Genomic DNA, 25,902 nt, shown 5'->3' with positions numbered 1-25,902 from the left:
GAAAGTAATTGGTTGCTTTTAAAAATGTTTTAATATTTAAAGACTGTCATGATATTGTGAAGTTTGTCTGATGAAGGGTTTTTTATCCTGAAAGCACTTACATTTTATAATAAAATATTATGGCCAGTTTGGACTCTGTTTCGTTTGTTTTTGGATTTGTTCTTACAAGAGGTTTGAGAGGAGTCCTTAAGGGAAGTTAAGAGGCTTGTGTTTTGCTACATTTATCAAGACCAAATTACATTCTTATATCGTTTGAAAAAGTTTTGACAATGTGCAGTTATGTAGGCTGTATGGTTTTGTGTGGTCTCTGCTACTGGATATGGAAGGCTGAGTAGAGTAGATCCACAGTCTATAGAAGCTCTGCCCTAGTAAGCATCTCATGTCCAAATGCAGCTGTGGTAAGTACAATATGCAAGGTGACTGTGTGTGTGTGTGTGTGTGTGTGTGTGTGTGTGTGTGTGTGTGTGTGTGTGTGTGTGTGTGTGTGTGTGTGTGTGTGTGTTTTATGGGCTGTGTGTGTACATGTTTATGTGTATGCACAACAGTGTGCGTGTGTGTGTGTGTGTGTGTGTGTGTGTGTGTGTGTGTGTGTGTGTGTTATTTGTGTACTCGGGCTACCCAATCAAAGCATAGTAATGTGATTTGCAGTATTCTGAAACATAAATCCTTTTAACCATTGATTGAAAACTCTTAGAAAACACAAGAAAATTTGTATTTTGCAGAGGAGGCAAACCTTTCAGTACTCTTCATGTGAGGGGCTTTGTCCCCTAAATTGCATATACCACCTACGTGATTGCACCACAGTGGAGGAAAATGCAAAAACTCTTCAAAAACACACAAACAGCTTGCACAATCCAACATATTATATTAAAAGTCAAAGCAACATCAATATTTTCTCACTGAAGACCACAGTCAGAAAAGCCAGCAAAAAAAGTGTAGATAATCCATTCACCCTTACTAGCCAAGTGCTCTGGACTGTGTGGAATGATTGAGAGTCAATTTTCTACTTTTTCGCATAGAACAGCTTTGGCTCTGCATTGCAGTTTTTGATTGGTTCATATACTACAAATACAGCCAATCAGCATTGTGCTATATGAGCCAATCAAGCAGTCTCCTAACACAAAGCTAGCCAATTAGGAGGCACAGAACTTGTCCAATCACATGCCTCTATAGTTTGTGCCACTGCAATATATTTTAAAAGAGTATTACAGGGCTCTGAGACTTACTAGCAATCCCATTGAAAACTGTTCTTTGATTGTGGGCCAAGGAGCATGAACTGAAGTGACCAGCTGTTGAATCTTAGGATATGCTGCTGTGCTGTGCATGCAAGATACCACCACTGATCTGAAGACAAAAATATGTAGTCCCATACTTCAAAAAGATGATTTGTTTTTGTACACAGTGCAATTGGGAGAGCTGTGTCATAGTGGTACTGTTGCTGGGCTGACTGCTGCTGGAATATTGGAGCTACACTTTGCTGGTAGTGTGGCTGATGCTGTTTCATTTTTTTTTCTTTATTTTTTTCCTGACTGAATACATTCTGTACAGCATTTGAGTGGGGGGGCGCTGTGGACTCATGGCAGAAATGCAGCTGCTTTCCTCATTTACTTCCAGAGGTAAGTGGTTACTCAGTGATTGAGTGAGACTTTATTTTTTTGTAGCTCAGAGTGACAAAATAATGGAAAAATATAAGCATATTATCAAGGAGCAGTGTAAAATTTGTAGATTTTAATAAAATGTATTGCAAAATTCTAACTAGAAGAACCTTTTTATCTTTGCGGTTTGCAAACCATATGTGCTTCTCATGACTGTAATTTACTATTATTAGGCTTTCAACTGCAGGCATGATTTCATTCCAGTCTATCTGGAATTCCTTAAGCTTTGAATTAACCTGTGCACTAAATGGGGTTGAGGAATTAAAATATCTTTATTTCATGGAGTAATTAATTGATCTCAAAGGTTCTGTTTCCAACGATTTTAAATTAAAATTATTATTTAATGTGGAATCGTTTAGAATGTCTATTGGCCAGTAAACTGAAGTAGAGTATCAAGCTGGTCTTACAAAGGACTGTGAAAATGCACTGCTCTTCTGTGAAATAGTTTCTTAAATTTATTTTTAAATGTTATTGATACAGAGTCATTTATTATAGTGTAAGAAAGGGAATTATAAGATGTGTTCTCTTTCTTTAAATTATTGTTGCCACTAGTATGTTGGTCATTAGCATAATTTTCTGTGTACTAGACATTCATTGGTAATGAACTGGATTTAAAAAAATCAACTTCATGTTTTTGGCAGAAAGTTCAGTTCAACCAGGCCCCATGGAAATTGTATGTATTTTTGTAGTGAGAAAATAGGGTGTTCCACATTTTGACTGTTTGTCACACATTGCTAAGATCTGAATTCCACATTGACCTCTTAAGAGGTTGAAACCTATGCATTCACCTGCCCAGATGAGTGATTTCATACTCATGTAAATCTCTGTTAATTTAGATATATCACTAAAAGAAATATACATGGCTATGAATCACTTATAGCAGGGCAGTGCTGCTTTGGTTATCTGTGCTGCGAAAGTTGTATTGCTGGGGTTTCAAGTAGGAATAGCATATGTAAAGACCTATATACTCAGTATTGTACAATGTGTTATAAAATAAATAAATATACACATATGCAGTGACAGGAAGGAAGGAAAGAATAAAACTGCTTAGTAGACCAAAATTTCCCTGTCCAGTAAATACTCAGCATACCTATCAGCTGCCCAGAATTTTACAGAATGTCCATATTTTCTTTCTTATATTTTTGAACTGTTCTGGCAAATCACTGAGGACTGAAGTCACTAGATAATGACAGACATTTGTGACTTAGACTTCACATACTTTGGAAAATACATCCCCTGGATTCTCTATAGCTTGCACGGCATGCAAGATCGGTGCAGGGCCTCAAGCAGGCAATATGTCTGCCATGTGATCCAGAAACAGCCTGCAGGGGTGTGCACGAGCGCTCTTGCACTAATCCAAGTATAAGGCCATTGGCATTGCAAACAGTAAAAAAAAAAAAAAATCATCTTTTATTTTTTTTTAGACAGTCTCGTAGGGCAGCAGCATGCAAACGGACGGGATCAGGGGGAAAATAACAAAATAAACCTAAATTAAGCATTCCAACTAAAATCACTATTCTGCCATGCAAGTCAATAGCAGGCAGAAGACAACATGGCCAGTGAGTAGTGGTTGCTAAGGGGGGATGCACAGTGTGACACATGTAACTATGCATTAGCAGGCAATCCTATGCAAATGAGGGGAAGGATAGTGAATCCCAGTTTTCCCCAGCATATGAGCCAGGTCCCAACAGTGTAAGAGTAGGAATAGCTTGGTGCAAGCCTAGGAGTTAGGTGATATCATGGGGGTATGTCTCAGGCATACTGTAAGTAGATTGGAGCCCTGTGGCTTGGGTTTGCTCCTAGCTTAGCACAGCTAAGCTAGGGGGTGTCTCTAAACCTACCTAGCACTCTTTACAATACCTAAGCAGGTGTGCGTACCATGCACTGGGTTTTAAAGGAAAAAAAAAGTTAAACTAGGAAATAGCAGCAGTGTGCACATTTGTGCAATCTGTTTGCGCGGCGCGCCCCCATGCTTAAACAGGAAAGCAATGGGAAGGGAAAACAGCAGTAGGAAGGTAACCAATGAGAACTAGCATAGCTGGCAGGTGAAATGTACCAGAATCAGCCAATTACACAGGCAGCAGACCAGCCCATCCCAGAACATTACTATAAACAATGCAAACACCTTCCCCTCTGGTTGTTCCCACACTCTACACCACCGGTGCAAACAAGCAGAGAACTTTTTACACTCACAACAGCAAAATGATAGGGGCTGCAATAGCTATCATACAACAACTTGTGGAAGAGGCTGAGGGTGGTGAGGATGTGAATGCTGTCGACCAACCCACAGTGAGGAGACGGAGAAGGGTGTACAGACCCAGGGTAACCTACCAGGGGCTACATAAGCTGGAGATAGTGGAGTGCTATAGGGTGGACAGGGACCTCCTACAGCAGATTGTTGAGCTGTGCCGGCCACACCTGACTCACAGAACTAACAGAGGGGAACTCATCCCAGTGGATACCAAGGTATGTGTAGGCCTGTGAATACTAGCCACAGGTACCTTCCAAAGGCCAACTGAGGATATGATGGGGATTTCACAGGCATCAGCATCCAGGGTACTCCACCAGTTCCTGGATGCCATGTCAGCACATGTCGGTGAGTACTTATATTTCCCCAACACCCGTGAGGCATTGGCCAGCATTATGCAACTGTTCCACCAAACAGCAGAATACCCTGAGGTAGTGGGTGCTATAGACTGCATGCACATATGCATCAAAGCACCACCCAGGTAGTGGGGTAGGGTCTACATCAACCACAAGGGCTTCCCATACATCAACTGCCAGGTCATGTGCGATAATAATGAATGTGTGTGTTGGCTGCTCTGGAAGCTAGCATGATTCACACATCTGGCATCTGATGCAGCTGTACCAGAGATTTGCCAATGGGGACATTCCTGATGGTCACCTAGTGGGGGATGCTGGATACGCACGGGAGCCGTGGCTGATGACACCCATTAGAAATGCACACATGCCTGAACAAGAACTCCATAATGAGGCACACGAACAGACCAGAATTGTAGTAGAACATGTGTTTAGGATGCTCAAGTCATAGTTCCGGTGCATGGACACATCTGGTGGAGCCTTGCAGTATTCACCAACTACATGTACCCAAATTGTCCTTGTATGTGCCATGCTACACAACATGATCCTGTGGAAACAGCTGCAGCAGGAACAGCATGGGGCAGGGCCACACAGCCCCCCACTATTGCCAAGGCCTGCACAGGAACAGAGTGACTCGGAGAAAGAGGAACAACCTGAGCCTGTCCCAGTAGGCAGAAGGAGACATGACCAGTATGCCCTGGCCTTGGCAAAGAGGCAATGCATAGCACATATACTGACACAGGAGGGACCCAGGGAATAACACCTCTCTCTGGCTCTCAAATACAGTAAAAGGGATGCCAAACATTACACTACCTGTGCTTAACCATGTGTAGGGGAAATGCTATGTGTATCTGACATAGGCAGCCCTGCAGCACTACCCTCAATACTGGGACAATCACAAGGAAAGTGACTCACACATGCCAGTCAAGGGAGTTCACATACCCAAAAACAGTCACAGCTAGCAGGACAGGTGTAGACAAACACAAACAAAGGCTGTGCTATGGCCTCTGAATGATGTGTATGGGTAACCTCCCCCCCAGGCCTACACAGACAGACAACAGCAGGTCAGGCAGTGGGATGTCAGTTCTGAAGGGTAGGAAGTCAGAAACTAATATGTAGGTAAATAAAAGCTAAGATCTATAGTACACTGGTATGCCTCTAGCTAGCATGATAGGTAAGACTACATGAGGAAATGGAGTACCTGACATACCAGTACAGTCCTAGCAAATGTGTACAAGTGTAAGGTGTGCCCCCACATCCAACGCATTAATGTAATAACAGTCAGGTGTGCCCCCCCAATCCTGTGTAGAAATGTAGAAATAGTCAGGTGTGCCCCGCCATCCTACATAGTAATGTAATAACAGTCAGGTGTGCCCCCCCCCAGTCCTGTGTAGAAATGTGGTAATAGTCAGATGTGCCCCCCATCCTAATAAAGTAATGTAATAACAGTCAGGTGTGCCCCCCAGTCCTGTGTAGAAATATAGAAATAGTCAGGTGTGCCCCCCAATCCTATGCAGTAATGTAATAGTCAGGTGTGGCCCCCAATCCTGTGTAGAAATGTAGAAAACATCAGGTGTGCCCCCCTATCCTACGTAGAAATTATGTAACATTCAAGTGTGCCCCCAATCCTGTGTAGAAATGTAGTAATAGTCAGGTGTGCCCCCCCATCCTAATAAAATAATGTAATAGTAGTCAGGTGTGCACCCCACAATCCTGTGTGGAAATGTAGAAATAGTCAGGTGTGCCCCCCCATCCTACGTAGTAATGAAATAACAGTCAGATGTGCCCCCAAAATCCTGTGTAGAAATGTAAAAATAGTCAGGTGTGCCTCCCCATCCTATGTAGAAATTATGCAACATTCAGGTGTGCCCCCAATCCTGTGTAGAAATGTAGTAATAGTCAGGTGTGCCCCCCCTCATCCTAATAAAATAATGTAATAGCAGTCAGGTGTGCCCCCCAATCCTGTGTAGAAATGTAGAAATAGTCAGGTGTGCCCCCCCCCCCATCCTGCGTAGAAATGTAGTAACATTCAGGTGTGCCCCCCAATCCTGTGTAGAAATGTAGTAATAGTCAGGTGTGCCCCCCATCCTAATAAAATAATGTAATAATAGTCAGGTGTGCACCCCACAATCCTGTGTGGAAATGTAGAAATAGTCAGGTGCGCCTCCCATCCTACATAGTAATGAAATAACAGTCAGGTGTGCCCCCAAAATCCTGTGTAGAAATGTAGAAATAGTCAGGTGCCCCCCATCCTACGTAGTAATGAAATAACAGTCACGTGTGCCCCCAAAATCATGTGTAGAAATGTAAAAGTAGTCAGGTGTGCCCCCCATCCTACGTAGTAATGTAATAACAGTCAGGTGTGCCCCCCCAATCCTGTGTAGAAATGTAGAAATAATCATGTGTGACCCCCATCCTACGTAGAAGTGTAGTAACAGTCAGGTGTGCCCCCCAATCCTGTGTAGAAATGAAGAAATAGTCAAGTGTGCCCCCCATCCTACGTAGAAATGTAGCAACAGTCAGGTGTGCCCCCCCAAATCTGGTGTAGAAATGTAGAAATAGTCAAGTGTGCCCCCCATCTTACGTAGTAATGTAATAACAGTCAGGTGTGCCTCCCAATCCTGTGTAGAAATGTAGTAATAGTCGGGTGTGCTCCCCATCCTACATAGTAATGTAATAACAGTCAGGTGTGCCCCCCAATCCTGTGTAGAAATGTAGTAATAGTCAGGTGTGCCCCCCCATCCTATGTAGTAATGTTATAACAGTCAAGTGTGCCCCCCAATTCTGTGTAGAAATGTAGAAATAGTCAGGTGTGCCCCCCCCCATCCTACATATTAATGTAATAACAGTCAGGTGTGCCCCCCAATCCTGTGTAGAAATGTAGAAATAGTGAGCTGTGCCCCCCATCCTATGTAGAAATGTAGTAACAGTCAGATGCCACCCCCAATCCTGTGTAGAATTGTAGAAATAGTCAGGTGTGCCCCACCCATCCTACGTAGAAATGTAGTAACAGTCAGGTGTGCTCCCGCAATCCTGTGTAGTAATGTATATATAGTCAGGTGTGCCCACCCCATCCTATGCAGAAATGTAGTAACAGTCAATGCAAAATAATTGACTGATACCATGCAGAGACAGCATGCTACCTGTAGGTGTACAACACAAAAGTCAGCACAGCAGTACAAACTACCTGGACTCGATTTACACATTCAATACAGACGGGCATATCGGGCATGCACACGCACACACAGAAATGAAGGCAATGTCAGTCAACAACATACTGAAAGGTCATACTGAGCATGCTCACACACCTGAACACATGAAGGCCATGTCTGCAAACACCAGTGGACCAGACATATCTGGCAGCCGCAGATGTCACCCTTTGCACACACAGTGGATAGGAATACAGGCATATATGTAAGGACAAGACACTATAATAAGCCAAAGGTAGACATACATAGATGTGTTGAAGAGGGTGACTGTGACAAGGAGCCATCCAGGCCTGTCCCACCCAGCACACAGCCAAAGGGCCACAACCATACAAGGATCAGATGTCACTGAATGCAGATACTAGCCACCAGTATCTGTCAGCATTACAGACTATGTGGTGCACATGCTAGCTGTGCAACATGACTGTACAAGGAAGTAGTCATCTAGCAGCTGTATACATGTACCTGTTTAATATGACCCAGTCTGTGCCTGCATGTGGCATGTCAGCCCCTAGGTGAATGGGTTATAGCCCATGCACACACGCTGGCTTCCCCATAGCCCTACTATGACAAGCATGCTTAAGTCATCCACTGTGAAATACATTTTTGGGAGAGATGTAACCTAGTAATCTCCGTGGTGTGTCCCATAACTGTGCACTGCTGTAGTGTGATAAACTAGTTATGTAGGATTTCCAATCCTAGATATGGTAACTTTGTGTTTGTGTGTGTCTGTGTAGAGAGCAAAGCTTTTTTAGGGTGGATACACTCCCTACAATTGAAATGCTCTACTTTGGTAAGGCTGCTGATGTCATCCACCTAGAAATACACCTCTGGGAAGGTTGTAGCCCAGTAATCTCCATAGCGTGTGCCTTAACTGCGTACTGCTGTATTGTGATAAACTAGTTAGGTAGGAGTTCTAAACCCAGACTTGGCAAGTGTGTGTGTGTGTGTGTGTGTGTGTGTGTGTGTGTGTGTGTGTGTGTGTGTGTGTGTGTGTGTGTGTGTGTGTGTGTGTGTGTGTTTGTGTGTGTGTGTGTCTATTTGTGTAGAAAGCAATGCTTTTTAGGGTGGTCAGACTACCTACAATTGAAGTACTCTACTTTGGTAAGGCTGCTGATGTCATCTACCTAGAAATACACCTCTGGGAAGATGGTAGTCCAGTAATCTCCATAGCACATGCCATAACTGCATACTGCTGTAGTGTGATGAATTAGTTAAGTAGGAATTCTAACCCCAGACTTGGCAAGTGTGTCTGTCTGTGTAGAGAGCAATGCTTCTTTGGGTAGTCACAGTCCATACAATTGAAGTGCTCTATTTTGGCAATCCCACTGATGTTATCCAATGTGAAATATACCTTTGGGGAAGAAATTCGCCAGTAATCCCTGTGGTGCATCCTATAACAGCTCCATACTGTAGTGTGACATAGACCTCTGTTAGGGGTTCTATACCCACACATATCAGTTGTGGATGTTTTGTGTGTATGTCACTGTCTGTGTAGGGAGCAATGTAATTTAGCCTAGCCACACTCACTACAATTTGAATGCCCTACTTTGGAAATCCTGCTGATGTCATTCAATTTGAAATACACCTTTGGGGAAGGAGTACTCCAGTAATCTCTGTGGTTCTTACTATAACTGCGTAGTGCTGTAGTGTAATAAACTAGTTAGGTAGGGGTTCTAATCCCAGACATGACAGGTGAGTGTATATGTGTGTGTGTGTGTGTGTGTGTGTGTGTGTGTGTGTGTGTAATTCGTATCCTGTGTGGAGGTGGGTGTGAGTGTTTGACACCTAGGCCCAATGTGGAATGGGTTTTGCAAATTTCTTATATGGTGGCCCTAGTATATATCACAATGTCCACAATACAGGGATAACAGATGTGAAATAGCTGAGAGGCTGGGGTGCAAATCCATACCCATACATGTGACATCAAGGCCAGGAAATCACAGTTAGCAACCCCAGTATTACCCAGAGCACACTTTCAACCCATGTCTCACACACATGCACACACACACACACACACACACATACACACACACACACACACACACACACACACACACACACACACACACACACACACACATGCCTAGGCAACAGGCAATGTGTGGGTAGTACACTGCATACTGGCCACTGATAGTAACTATGGAGTGATTGCAGTGGGCTGTAGAGGGTATGGTGCCCTGTCCATCTGTCCAATAGGCACATACTTGCAGACAGTGCACCTTCCCCATGTTCCCCACTGGACACCTGCAACACCTGTGGTGCCAAAACATGTGACCCACAAAGGACATATCATGCCTGAAAACATGCCCTGTATGGACAGATGCCACTGACACCAGGGAATGCCATTAGCATGCTATCAATGTAGGTGCAAGGTAAACCTGCTGTCCATTACCAGTTCCCACCACAGGTCGCCAAGACTGGTACATCTGATGATAATATGTGTACACAACATGGGCCAGACATCCCAGGTACAGTTCCACATGTCACTGTACATGCATGTGGGAGGTGTGCACATCCCAGACACCGTCCATGTCATGAACTAAGGAACACATACATGGCAAGCAATGAACAGTACTGGCCACATGCAATAGTCACCCAGGTGACTGGATGGTGGATACAATACCCACCTGTGTTGGCAAATGCAGAAACTACACCCCTGAGCCACAATGCAGACCATTGTCATGTGGCCTGATGCCAAGGTATACCCATCACCTAGCCTTGTTTAGCCATCTGGCACAGTTGACCACCACACACCTGTGCAGAAATGCACCCATGCATGTCAGTACTGGCACCCTGTGTGTTTGTGTGTGTTGTATGATGCACATGATCACATCCACACTCACTACAACCCCCATTGGCATTCTGAAGCATGCTGTCTGATGTCAGATACCTCCCCATACCCTTTGCCCATATAACTTCCGTATGACCCATGTGGTGCATGTAATACCTGCACAGTAATGTGTTGTGAGAATCTCACTAGCGATGAGTTGTAATCCTGGCTGTGCCAAGTGTGTCAGTATGTGTGCGTCCCTGTGAGAGTGCAGGTGTGTTGACGATGGCGCCTGTTCTTGCGGACAGGCACGTGTACGTCACCTATCATATAACTACCATATCCCTGTTGCAGATGTCACTCACCATCACATATATGTTCTGAGGGCTCCATAACAGGTAACCTATGTGGCGCTTCCAATAATTGCATCAAACTGTGATAGCACTGCATAGTCATTAGGGGATTGATACCCTGTGCTGGTAGGTGTGTAACACAAACATGCTTAAGTTTTACTCTCCTACCCCTCCCTGACATGTCTTTGCCTCTGTCTGCCTCTCTCACTCCCTGGTGGATGTGGAGACCTACACCTGCTTTGCTTAGGCATCACCATATGTATTTTAAGTGATGCTCATGATCAGCTGATGGCCTCTGCACGAATTGCAGCCCTCCCCTTGCTGATTGCATGTGGAACAGCTGGTAACATTCCCATAGCCAATTGCATGGAAACACACGCAAATATCTAGGAACATCATGTTGGTGCTGGGACTTTTCATTCACTGTGAGCAGGAACTCGATCTGTTGTTTGGCAAACAGCATCTCAGATGGATTGGGGATTTACCTCTGACAACATACACTATGGAAACAGGCCTACACACAGGAGGGGGATGTGCCTGACCTGACTACAGACTGTAAATGCTACTATACTGCATTCAGAGTAATATTGGTTTAACAGTGTGTGTGTGCGGATATGGCTGTCCTACATGTATTAATACCTGCCATGTCAGTTCTATGTTTATGAGGACTCCACTTCTGTAGGGTCATCTACAGACTGGGCAGTGTGTGGTGCCTTTGGTTTCATATGTTACCCACAGAGCATGTATCTGTGAACTGCAGAAGGTAGTGTGATGATTGCAGTCTGTAGATGGTGAAAACCATGACAGTTACTGACTTCATATCCCTCATAGGACATATGTTGCGACAAACCCTGTTACACCAGTAAATGTATGAGGTTATCAGAGCAACATGTCAATATTAACCCTGTGTATGTGCTTCCAGCCACAACCCTGTCAACCTTTGTGCATATGTCATGCATTAAGAGGTGCATATGTGCTGTACACCATAATTAGTGTCATCATATCTGATAACAAGCCAGTGAGATATCAGACTGCTACACATGCTATGTACAGTAGGGGTTATATTTGATGACATAACCTGGACATTATGTGGTTGTTTGTACAGTACTGAGGTCTGTGTACTTATGGTGAATGTCGACACTGTGTGTATTGTTAATATGTACCATGGCCTGTGTACAGACTGTGGTAGATGTCATCGTTCTAGGTCCCATGCTATCTGATGTTACATGCTGCTCCACTGTATGTTACTGTATTGGCTTACATGTGTGTAGGGCCATACACACACATGTCCCATACCACAGGCAGGCATCAGACCACCCTGTGTAGCAGCCCAGTATATGTAGGGTTAGTGTGTGAGTGGCACATATGAGGATGGCGTTGAACAGATAGTCCATATACTGTAATATTATGCTAGCTTACCATATGTTGGTGTGGCTGTGTTCACATTGGTTGTGGTTATGCACTCTCACACAGGTGTATCTTACCCTGTGCTGTGACATGCCTGTAGAGCCTGTTATATATGCAGGTACATGTGGATTCCCCCATAGGAGATGCAGGCCAGTGTTGAGCCAGTCTGCCTGTAGCCTGCACAGTGCTTTGTATCATGCCTAGCAGCTTAGTGTACTTACCCAGTGAGATGTCATAACCAGATACTTGCCAGATGTACTGCTGCCGGGCCTCCCTTAACAGTCATGTATGTCAGACAGAGTAGTGGAATGCTGTACAGATGTATTTCAATATCTAGTGGGTAGTATGTGGCCATGGCACCTCTGTACCAGCAGTTATTATGTGTCAGGACAGACAGGGGTGTGTGAATGCATAACCTACGGGGGCGAATGTATACCAGTCATTATGTGTTATACCCATCTACATGGCTGTTAACATCCATATTGTCAGGCTTGGTCCACATGTTCTGCACTAAAGGGTTCTGTGTATACCTCTGGACTGTACATAGTGCATCATAATATCCACATCTGTTGGCCAATATCTCTGCTGTAGTCCACAGGAGCATTACGTGCTTGCAGTGGTACTGTACTGTAATGTCCTTAGGATGTCTGTCAGTAGCCAATGGCACACATGTGAAAAGCAGATGTGACCTCCCACACACACCATGTCTGTGAAGACAATCCCTATTACAGTAGCAATAGTCTACTAATATACCTGCTATACATATTTGACATCCCCTTGCACTATGAAGTTGCTACTATAGGGGCTGAGGTAGAGCTACACCCTATGTTCAGGACATGTGGTGAATATATATGTACATATGATTATCCAAATATCTATATAGATAATTACACATGTACATATTGACATATATAGATGTGTGTGTATATGTACATAGATATGCATATACACACCCAGATATATACCTATACAGAGCATTATATGTCTACACATATACAGATAGTGATACATATGCACATATACGTATACCACACTGCCATTTCTGCCAGCAGCCCACTGCTGTTGTATCCCCCACACATACAGTGGGGCTGGGGTCATATATGTGTGGGCCTCACTTACACAATACATGTTTGCTCATATGCACTCCAGAGGCCAGTGCATGTAACAGTGGCATATGGCCCTGTATTATTGAGTCTGGGGGGGATGCATTATACATAACCTAGGCTGTTACAAAATGTGGGGGTGTCAGGGGCTAGCTGCCTTAAGGTATCTGGATGTACAGTATCATACATTTCACCTATCTTGACATTACTTACTTAAAGTGGGTTACTGAAGGCCTACTGCCTCCTGCTATATAGACTGTTCTGTTTGCCAGTGTGCCTGTGATAGCGTCAGTTATGCCTTGTTATGTAACAGTTACATCCCATTTGGTCAACTGAAGTCTTTACCACCTAGTGATTGTGTATAGAGTGTAGATAGAGGCTGCTGGACTATACACCTGCATCACTTACTGTTGATTGTGTGTATCCTGTGGCCCAGTCTGTCTTTACTATTGTATGATTTGAAGGGCTTGGCCTGGACAGCAACAATTGTGGACCTTTCCAGACTACTGTATTAGTATAACTGTTTCACAGTTGCATTACTCTGTTTATATGGATGTCAGTGTCTGAACAGCTATATGGCATGGTATATAAATCTGTAATAGTACACAAATAAAGGTATTCCATTTCTGTAAACCTGTGTGTGGTGTTTTATCCTATGACCTCTCTGTGGGTATATGTTGCAGGCGACAAATCTCATTTGTATGAGTGGCTCATCCGGTGTCCATTTGTTAGGGTGTTAACTGTAGGCATAGTGGCTGTTCCATATTGTGTGTGCCTACTACATAAGTATCTTACTGTACATATCTCTGCGTGTGTATGTGTAGTCACATGTATGTCTATCTATATATATATATATATATATATATATATAGAGAGAGATATATATCTATATATCTATATATATATATATATATATATATATATATCTGTATCTGCAAATATGTGTCTGTGTATATGTATCCTGGGGATGTTGATAGCTTCCACATTTTACATTTCCTATGGGAGCCAGACTGTACTGCATGATATGTTACCAATACCAGCCTGACGTCATACAGGTGGCATGTAAAACTGTTAACATCATGTGCCCATGTCGTGTCAGGACCTCGTTATGGGATCTGCAACACTTGGTAGTGTATTGCAGGGCGCACATGTTTGGCTGTGAGGGGGTGGGTATACCCATTCATACAAGACATATATTGTTTGGGGCCTCTCAACCCCATTAACGGTGCATGTGGACATATATGATTTAGTTAATCTCCCATTGATATCTACACATGTATGTCCATATATACCTATATGGATATATATATCTGCTTACATATATATATATATATATATATATATATATATATATATATATATATATATAACTATGTCCATATATACCTACATAGATATATATCTGCTTACATATGTGTAACTTGCTGTGTATATTTAGACATATAGGTGTAGACATATATATATGTTGATGTAGGTATTCGCATGAATATATGTTCATATATATCTATATATATGTATATATCGGTTTACTATCAATATGTCAAAAGTTAAAAAAAAACAGTACGAAACAACGAAGTGTTGTATCAAAACTGCAACTAACTGAACGGCCCTATTCTTGAAAAACAGCCGTTAATGCCGAAAATGTCGACAACGACATTTTACGGCATTAACAACAATGCCACCTTTACTGTAACTGCCTAATCGCTACACCCCCACACCCCCCTTAACTTAATATTCTAACTCCGAGATTGAACTACAGTGAGGAAAGGGATGTATTTCCCTAACCGCACTGTACTACGATCTCTTTACATGAGCGAACATTATATTTGCGAATGCACAGTCCATTCGCAAATATGATGTTTGCTCATGTAACCTGCACACATATGAAGTATTCGAACATCTGTTGCTGGAATACTTCAAAGCCGTGCGATTGCACGGCAACATTTTAATGGTAAACTGTATATATATATATATATATATATATATATATATATATATATATATACATGTATAGATATGTTGTATCTGTTCAGATATTAATATATTTGCACACACACATACATCTAAATGTTGGACAACATTCTCTGTACTGTTTAATGACTGGGCTGGATGATATGTTTTTGAAATCATCAGGGTTATGTGTATCTGGTATGTCTTAGAGGTAAATCACTTTGTCTATGGTGTGCAGGGTCCTGTGTTTGAGCCTTGCAGAGGCTGTTTATTTTGTTTGCTGGCCAGAACAAGGGCTGTTGGATAAAGAGTGATTAAGGCACTTTAAAGCAGTTGTGAGCAGGTTTGCGCATGTTTGAGCGGAGGTAAGCACTGCTAACTTCCGGTTACAATTTCTGATACTCAGTTAGCTTCTAAATTGCTTAACCAGTGTAGGCATTGCTTACCCCCATGCAAACAGGCTTAGACCAGCTTACTGCTGCTTAAATGTGCTTACTCCCACTTAACCCCCACACTAATTTCTTTAAAAGAAAAGAAAAATGGATTGATAGGAAAGTGGTGAAAAAGGGGCACAAAAAGGGAAAGACAGTAAGGAAACTAGCTAGGGATGTGCAGGAAGGGTGTAGGGAAGGTCCATAGCCACCCATTTCCTCTACAGCAACAGCTGTGCATATACACTGAATTTGTAGGTAGATTTGGACACTCAAACCCCTGTAATAATTTGTGATGCCAATTAAACCTAATTACATGTGTCCAGTGGACATGTGTGCGAAACGGACAGCTATGTATAGGGTGAGATTTTTTTGTGGGAACAGATTGCCCTTTTTTTCTTTTTTTCAGGTGAGAGTGGGATGTTGGGGAGGGGTAGTAGGTATATTTGGGGAAGTAGGTTGGGTAGGTTAACAGACAAGACACGCAAGACGCATACAGGGGCGGTATATGACACATGTGGGGGTAAATACCTTGATGGGGAGGGGTGTTGGGAAATCAGAAGCCCACAAGCCCCCTAGTGGTAACAGTGCAACTCAGGTCTGCACTCATGGGCAGTCACCACTGCACCTTCACAGCCCCAAAGGTGGCTGTGCTGGGAGCTGAGACTCAGAGCCAGGCTGACTCTCTAATCGTAACACATGGCCCTCTTGCTGGCGTAGAAGATCACTGAACTGCTCATTGATCACTCTACGCACCACAACCCTGACCTGGTGATGGGTGGAAGGTGTCTGTCCGCAAGTCTTACTCCACTACCCTAAAGCCTTAGTTTGGTCATGGATATGGCTGTTGTCATCATTACACATGAACCAGATATTCCTGTAGTATACACCTCTAACCTGGTATACCAGTAGAGGGAATGTTTGTTAACTCTAACTTTTTCTACACATACTCCCAGATTCCAGGTTGTTGTTTTGCACATAGCTATCCAACTCTTTCTGCACAGACTCTGGCCATGTGTTGACCACATGCTGGTGTGCCGGAACATATCTAGAGAATTGCCCTCTTCCACCTTTAGTGACCTGACACACACATATACATGCTTTCCTACACAGGTATATTATGTAGCACAGTGTGGGTGACAGTGACCAGTGATACTTTATTATTCAGAGAAACTGCAAAACTCACAATCCCCTACAATACCAGTGTGAACAGTGCCAGTGCAGGTTATATTGGTCTGTAGTTCTCAGCACAGTGTTCATATCCAATGTACCTGTGGGAGCAATGTTTGTCAGCACTACCTGACTGTTGCCACACAAAGTTCTGGATTACACATTAGTATTATGCACATATATCTCTCTCTGTTACTGTACATACACTGGTCACAGCTTGACAACATGGGAGTGTAGATAGGACATACTTGAAATATTACTCTCCTAACAGTTTCAGGGGTTGCTACAGTGACAGGTGTGTTCTAATGATAGTTGACAATCACTTGTATTCCCTGTTTGCTGGCTACACATCTGGGATCATCCCACAGACTAACCAGGGTCAGGGGGACAGGCAGCAGATATAGGCACATATACTGAACATTCTGGCCTTGTGTGTACAGTTGTGGGGTATGAATCTGTATGCAGTCTAATTCCACTCCCAAGATTCAGATCATGGCTGTGTCTGCTAAAACATAAACACTGGCCATCACAGTTGTGTCTGCTATGTTGATATTGCTGTATATCTCCAATCTGCTTTCTGTCTTATTAATCCCCTGTGCTTATGCATTCTGACCTTATATAACAACACTCTTATACAGATTTCCTAGACAGTTATATGTTGCTGGACAGTGTGGGTGACAGTGATGTGTAATACCTCATTATTCAGAGCAACCGCATATCATTCTTGTATTTCTGGGCACAGTGTTGGTATCTGACAGACCTGTGGGAGGAATGTTTATTAGCACTACCTGAATGTTCCCACACACAGTACCAGATTCCACATTATGCACATACATCTCACTCTGTTACTGTACACACTCTGACCACAGCTTAACAGGTCGGGATGTAAATGGGACATACGTGGCTTCTTAGTCACATAAGGTATTGGGAAGTTGCTAGTGTGCCAGGTTTGCTGTCATAGATTTGTGTCAATCAGTTGAATTTCCTGTTTGCTGCCTATACATCTGGGAACATTCCACTGATTTCCCAGGGGTACAAGTTGATAGGCATTATATGTGGGCCACTTTAATAGACATACTGGATATATCTGTACAGTTGCGGGGTATGATTCAGTATGCAGACTACTACCACCACTGGCAGGATTCGAACCGTGGCTTTGTGTGCTAAAAAAACAGTTCACATCTCCGTTGCATGTGGCATTTGGGTTTTGTTGTCTGCATTTTCCCTGTTTACTGTCTATGTGTCTCTCAGGTGTACTAAATGGCCTCTGGGGCTTACATCTGTCATATACAGGCATTCTTACACATTCAATTTATGGTGCATGGTGTGGGTAACAGTGCTTAATACAGCAGTACTATTACATGATTGCAAATCTACATTACCATATGATACCAGAATATACACATGCAGTCCAGTAGTTAGACCTGTTTTGTCAGGATATTACACTTTTATTGACATACAAACAATATGAGACTCTTCCTTTCATATTCTCTAGTGTATGCAGTGTTTGCCTTGAACAATACAGGTTTTATACTAGCAAATAATTTACTACTACTTATATTTTTATTTCCTATGACAGTAAATGCATGAGTATTACTGACCTGCTTCGTGTCGTAACCTTGCCAGCTGATGTGAGCCTCCTGGTTCGTGGCCTGCTCCATTGCAGCTGTGAGGGACATAATAGGAATATTTAGCCATACCTATCCACGATATACCTGAGCCGGCAATTATTACACACATACTGGGGTGATTCTTACAGACGTCTGGAACATCCCCTGACGCTCTAGCCTCTTCGAGCCACTCCTCCAAGAGGTCCCCCTTCCACCACTTCAGGTCAGCATAGTGGTGCCTGACCTGCTCACCAGTTCGGGGTATTCCATTGGCACTGGTCAGGTTGTGGGTGAGATGGTCCCAGGCCTCTGCTTTATATTGGGAGCCCTGGTACTGGCCCTGCAGCAGTCTCAGAGCATGGTCTTTAACTAGGAGTCCTGCCATGACCTTGGGCTGCTGGATGCACCAGCGCTGCACCCAGAAGTGCACTCCTTCTCCCCTTACTGCAATAGTGCCTGCAAGGGAAAGCTACAACCAGTTATGAGATGTATTCCCACCTCTTGGGTTTAAGTGGGGCCGATTTTCCACACTTTTCCATGATTGGCCGGTTTTGAAAAGGCTAAGCTATGGGCAAACCTGCTTATCTAAGGTTGGCATTGTTTAAAGGGGTATACCACTGGGCACAATGAGTTAGCTTGTCTACGCATTGCTCACACCTCCTAAGCTGGCCTGTGCAATGCTTAGCATTGCTTACATTAGACTTTCATTATAATGCCTTTTTGGCATTATGTTATTATTCATTACACCTTATATGTATGCCTGATATCCCTGATTGATGTGTACATACACTCTGTGGGGTCCTTGTGTTTTATTGGGGACTTCAACACTCTATTACAATTACACCTCACTTCTGGGCTTACTGCTGTACTCCAGTTCACATATTTATGTTCTGTAGTGGGTTATGGCACATATGACTGTATACTGATGCCTTTCACAGGTTCAGTTTGGTTATAGTATGGTGAGGACTTGTTTGCTTCTACCTCATTCTTCTGTGCTTCTGTGATGACTTGGTGGATAACTACTGGGACTATAGTGTATAGGGTCCTAGGTTCAAGACCTGCATGGCTGTTTATTTTGTTGATGGGCAGAACAAGGGCCGTTGGATACAGAGTGATTAAGGCACTTTTGAGCAGTTGTAAGTGGGTTTGCACGACAGTAATCACTGTTACCCTGCCGTTACATCTACTTACAGAGAGTTAGCTTTAGAATTGCTTAGCCAATGTTGGTATTGCTTACCACCATGCAAATGGGCTTAAGGCTGCTTACTAGTGCTTAAATATGCTTACTAGTGCTTATTTGTGCTTAAACCTGCTTACTAGTGCCTTATTCATTATGACACTGAGACCTCACGTGCATTTACTGCAGTACTCCAGTTCATAACTATATGTTATTTAGTGGGTTATGCAACAAAAATATTGGTCATAACGTGCTTTGCCATGTGAAATGGAATGTGCTGAAATGGGACTCGAACCAGAAATGCCTGCTTATAAGGCAAATGCTCTGCCCACTACTCTATTGCTAGGCTGCTTCATTTCTATATACCTTCTTTGGTATCCTCTTCAGCCTCTTAAGCTGCTTTAACCGAATCTAAGCAATGGCCACACCTGCGCACCTACGGTTAGTTGTAATCGGAGTTTTAAAAATAAAGGGTTTCTTCAATTTATTTATACAATCTGTTGCTGTTATACACAAGGAGGACTGTTGCTGGAGATATGCTGTCACTTGTGAGCGGTCTCGCTCATTGCATACCCCTTTCTGCTGTTCTACATTACGGGGGCGTGTTTATTCTGAGAGCTCTGCTCTCAGACATGCCCCCTGCACTCTTACATGCTCCATGTAAGTCTAGGAGCTTGGGCTGTGCACCTCATTAATATGCATGGTGCGCTGCCATCCTGCTCCTAACCGGTCGCTTCCGTGCAGGACTAAGCTAGTCCTGCACGGAATATTAGTAAATCCGAGGGATAGTAATACAAAACATGTTATTCTATCAACTTTCTAAGTTAGTAAGAGCAAACTTTAAAATTTGTCTCTGATTTTTGACCTGTTTCCTCACATTATTTATGGTTTTGTCCAGAACAGTTGTGCTAAGAAGTTGAGATATATGACAGCCAGAGCTCCATATATATGTATATATATATATATATATATATATATATATATATATATATATATATATATATATATATATATAAATAGCTATAGATATATGTACCTATATATATTTATTTTATTACCTTCTTCAACAGGCAAGGTTGTGAATTGTTAAAAATTCTGATTTGTGATAATAACAGGAAGATAGCAATGTTAATTAGAGATACAGAAAAAACTGATGCTAGCATAAAAAAATGACTTTGTTATTTAAACGTAAGAAAAACTAATGTTATAACATTTTTAAAACCATTGATAATGGGTGGATTGATTTAAAAGCTAGAAAACAATGTAAACTGGGGAGGGACAAGCAGGATTATGATGCTGGGAAGGCATACTTGGACTCCCCAGAGGGACAGCAGGCCCGTTATTTTGATAGGCCCTCTGCTGAAACTAATGAGGTGTATAATGAAAATATGGAAGAAGGTGATTATTTAAACAGGGATGTCCCTTTAGATCCCCCACTTTTGAGGAGGCCCGAAAGATCAAGAACTGGAGAGAGGTGAGACCTGCCTGTTCCAATTATATGCAGGAGATGTATCAAGATTGGTGGAGTGGGAGAAGGGGATCCTATCGCAGGTAATTGAATCATTGGACACTGCGGTGGCAGTGGTAAAAACGCTTGATGGTGACTTTACCGTTTATAACTACAGTCAGATTAATGTGGATTCAGACTGGGCAAATCTATTTTCTAAGTGCCTGAATTTTGTCCCAGGCAGAAATGCCAGTTTGGTTGATACAATTTTAAATTTGAAAATGGTCAGTAGAAAAATGAATTTGGCTCTTTATTTTAGAAACAACAACTACATGGGGACTCCAAGTATGCCACATATGCCCAGTATTTTTATTCCACCCGCCCACCCTATAGTTTCCTTTTTTGAAGTAATGTGTGACAATGAGATCAGAGAACTCCTTAAATTTAACAACAACGGTGCCCCCAATAATTTGGAGCAACCAGAATGGAGGCTTTTACAGGATGTTGTATGTAACCAGGACATTAGGTTAATGAAACCAGATAAGGGTGGGGAGCTTGTAGTCATGAACATCTCCGACTATAACAGTGAAATGTTTGATTTATTGTACAGTGAAACCTATGTAGAAGCATCAATTAATGAAATGAACATTGTCTTTAGAAATATTGACCTCAAAGTGGAAAAATGATTATTAAATGGCAAATCAACTTAGAAGTTCATGATTTTCTTGAGTTAAAGTGTCCTAGAGCACCGACTATTTTTGGGATCCCAACGATACATAAATCCATCATAGACCCCCCCTACACCCAATTGTGGATGCTAAGGCCTCAAAAACTTTTTGCCTAGCTAAGTACATTAATACTAAAGTGAAAGGCGTATTGGGTAACAGGCAATGGGTTATAAAGGACTCATGGGATTTCCTTGGTAAAATTAAACCTGAAATGTATGATGATGGACTAATCATGGTCACTATGGATATTAGTGACCTTTTTTCTGTGATACCTCATGAACTGGGACTTGAGTAGTTTTATGACTATTTATGTAACAATTCTGACTTGGGGCATGGGGCAATACTGACTTTAAGAACATGTATGGAATTGGTTTTAGAAAATCATTTTCTTAGTTTCGAAAGGCACGTCTTTAAGCAAAGACAAGGGGTGGCCATGGGAGCATGTTGTGCACCTGTATTTGCCAACATAGTGCTGGCTCACTGGGAGGACCTATTTATTATGAATCCTAACCTTAGGGACTCCTGGGCACTGTATGGCAGCTACCTTGACGATATAGTCCTCTTTTGGAAAGGTGGAAAAGGAAATTTAGAGAACTTTTTTGTCACATATTAATGCAACTACCAATTTTTTGAAATTCACCATGACAAAGGACAATCACAAGCTAAATTTCCTAGACTTTACTATTAAAAAGGATTACAGGAGAAAGATTTTCACTTCACAACTTTATATAAAGCCCACCTACTCTAACACACTGTTGCACTTTAAAAGCTGGCACCCTGAACATAAAAAGAAAGCTTTAGTCAAGGGGCAATATGTCAGGGTTGCCAGAATGACATCTGTGGATGAAGATTTTTATAGAGAATCTGAGACATTGAAAGGTATGCTAGCAAGGAGAGGGTACCCCTTGGAATTTGTTAATTTAATTGAAAATGAAGTTAAACATAAAAGACAAACAGGTACAGTAATTAGACTCTTGTCTATGGGGGCAATTGATATGGGTCCTGGTAGGAACAATCATGATAAGTTTTCTAGGGCCTTTATCATTCCTTTCACACTTAATTTTTATGACATTCAGAATATTATTGAAAAATTTTGGAAGATTTTTAGCCTGAACGATGAGGTCAGTGGGGCACTAGGTGACAAACCTATAGTTGTCAATAAGAAAGACATGTCACTTAAAGGCCTGTTGGAAAGGAATAAGGTGTTTTTCAAGGGTGGTGGTTGTTTTAAATGTGGTAGATGCCCACAATGCCATCTAATGTTAGATAAGGACACTATTTACATTAACAACTTTGGGACTATCTACCCAAAGAAGAAATACCACTGTTACTCCAAAGGCGTGGTCTATGAGGCCAAGTGTGACTCCTGTGATGGGTTTTATGTGGGAAAAACTAAGAGGGCCCTTTAGCAAAGTGCTTATGAACATCTATGACATAAAGCAGAAGAACAATAAAAATGCATTGTTTAAACATACTGGGCAGGATTCACGAAGCCTCCGTGTAAGAGATACATGGCTTACACGGAGGCTGCAGTTAAATGGCGTGACGTCAGCATGTCATGCATATGCATGAGGGCATGCTGAATCACACCTAAGGCTAACACGGTCCGTGGAAGACAGTAGGGGGTGTGTCCGTAGGCCGAGCCCTGCAAGCGGACACGCCCCCAGAAGAGTAAAATTGCCCAAAGTAAACACCCAAGACAGAGGCCATGGAAATGTGAATAAACACAACACAACACATGCCCCCACAGACTATGAACATAAAATATATAAATGAACATGTTATATATTTTTAAATCGTAAAGATGTTTGCCCGTGAGTGCGCTCGTTTGCGCGGACGTGCCCGTAGCTTAGCCACAGTTAGCAGTCAGTGGAAAAGGATATAAGAACTAAATATGCAAAGCAAGCCAAGAAGCAATAGCATAGCGGTAGAGACATCGACTGAAGAGCAGGCATTCATGGTTCGAGCCCCCACAACATCAATATTTATTTTTAGTAAAATAAGCATGAAACAAGTCCCTGACAAATATGTACACATATAAAATCATAGTTTATGTAAAATGTAATGAGATAGTCCATTTATTTTGAAGAAATGTGAGATAACAAAACAATAAAAAATGCGAGATGTGCCTATAGCTGAGCTACAGTTTAACAAGGTGAGTGCATCTGCCCGTAGGTGAGCAGTGGTTTAACAGGTGTAAAATGAGTGCCCGTAGGTGAGCAGTGGTTTAACAGGTGTAAAATGAGTGCCCGTAGGTGAGCAGTGGTTTAACACGCTGGAATTGTGTGCCCCTAGCTGAGCTGAGCGTAATATGTGTGCTAACAGCCAAATGAAGTGTAAACCAGCGTACCCCGTTTGCGCGGAGCTGCGCATCGTGCCAACAAGCTAACCGACGGGCAACGTTGAGCAAGCTGTATCAAAACTGCCTTTACACAGACACACCCCTCAGCCTGTCTAGACAGTCATAAAAAATAAAAAGCAGTGGCCAGGTTTGAACCCAGGATACTATGCACCATAGTCAAGGTACTGAACCACTAAGCCATGACAGCAGTACCTAGAAATGCAGTAATAGCAAATATATAGGAATGAATACAAAGTGGAGCATGACAAAGCAGGTTTTGTGAAGTTGATACAATTCCAAAATGGCCAATCACAGATATATGTGGGAAAAACGGCATATATAAGCCCCATAGGCGGGAATACACAGCATAAACGATTGTAGAACTAACTTGCAGCCAGAATGTCAGGATTAGGTGAGGGTAGTTGCTTTCGAGCACAGAGGTGGGGCATTGAGGAGTCCAGATACATGGTCTGGCTCCTAGTCCACAATCATGAGGCCCAACTCATGCAGGGCCAGGTCCTGTCGGGAGCATATAGGGCTGAGGCGTGGGACCGGTTGGCTCATGATCTCACCAGTGCCACAGGGATTCCAAGGACTGGTGAGCAGGTTCGTCACCACCATGTGGACCTGAAGAGACGCAAGCAGGACCAATTGAACCTTTGGATCCAGGAGGCCAGGCAAATGCCCAACGCCCCACTACTGAGTAAGTTACATTTAATTATGTATGTAAGAAATTAAACTAGCTGATATTATGGAGATGTGTATTCCAATATTACTCCATTTATGTAAAAAAAGGATAGAGAGTGCACCACGGGCTGATACTCAAATTCCAATAAATAAGTCCAAGAGAATCACTAATAAAATAAAATCCTCCTTTATTGCGAACAACAAAGACTGCAGCAAAGTAGTAGTAAGCGCTTTCGCGTTGATACTAGCCTTCATCAGACATAGAAGGCTGCTGAAAATAGTCCCTTTTAAACATCCAATGACATGATGTCATAATTGGCTTAAAGAGACAGTTAAATCACAAATATATATAAAAATACAAACAGAGACAAAAACAAAAAGCATATGCATAAAAACATGTATCTAAAACATGATTATTGAAAACTTTGACACAAGAAGACAACTATTAAAGAGTAATATAAAAGTGGGCATCAATGTTTCAATGGTCTAGAGGCTAAGAAGGGCTTAATAGAAAGTTTTTCATTGAGCCCAAACCTATGTGCTTGTAGTTTGGTAATCCACTTCCCTTCTCTTTCTTCAACCCTATTTCTAGCATTGCCTAATCTACTGTCTGTCTTCACCAATTCAAGAACAAGAAATCTAAAAATGTGATGTTCACCTGCCTCGGCTACATGTTTCGCAAGGGCATTCAGTGTGTTACCTTTGGATATTGCATAAATGTGCTCTCTTATGCGTTCTCTTAAAGACCTAGTGGTCATACCCACATAAAACTTCCTGCATATTTGGCACTCAGCTAGGTAAACCAAGTTAATGGATTTACAACTGGCGTAGTGTTTAAAAACATAGTTCCTGTGTGTGTCAGGATGTATAAATATGTGAGTGTTGGCTATGTATCTGCATTGATTGCAAGAAGAGCAAGCAAAGGTGCCACTTCGTGTGATGGTCTTGTCATTGGTCTGAGGTTTATCATAGCAAAGTAGCCTGTTCAACGATAGCATATTCTTATATGCTACTCGAGGTCCACTATCAACTAAAGATTTTATACTGTCATCTATCATGAGGAGATTCCAATGTCTGTTAAGAATCTGCAGAACATGTTTATTCTTATTAGTATATGGAATCATAATCCTATTGATCTTAGGTCTAGCTACATGGGTGGGATGATGGCTCTGAATACCCTGTCTTCTAATGATAGGTGTGGCTTCATTGTCCCTCTTGCTATCACATTCAGAAACGGAAACTTTTCAATGGTGACTGAGTCTA

The sequence above is a fragment of the Protopterus annectens genome, chromosome 3.part1 (assembly GCF_019279795.1).
Source record: "Protopterus annectens isolate FY-2018-M chromosome 3.part1, PAN1.0, whole genome shotgun sequence".
NCBI lineage: Eukaryota > Metazoa > Chordata > Ceratodontiformes > Protopteridae > Protopterus > Protopterus annectens.
This window is presented reverse-complemented; position numbering follows the sequence as displayed.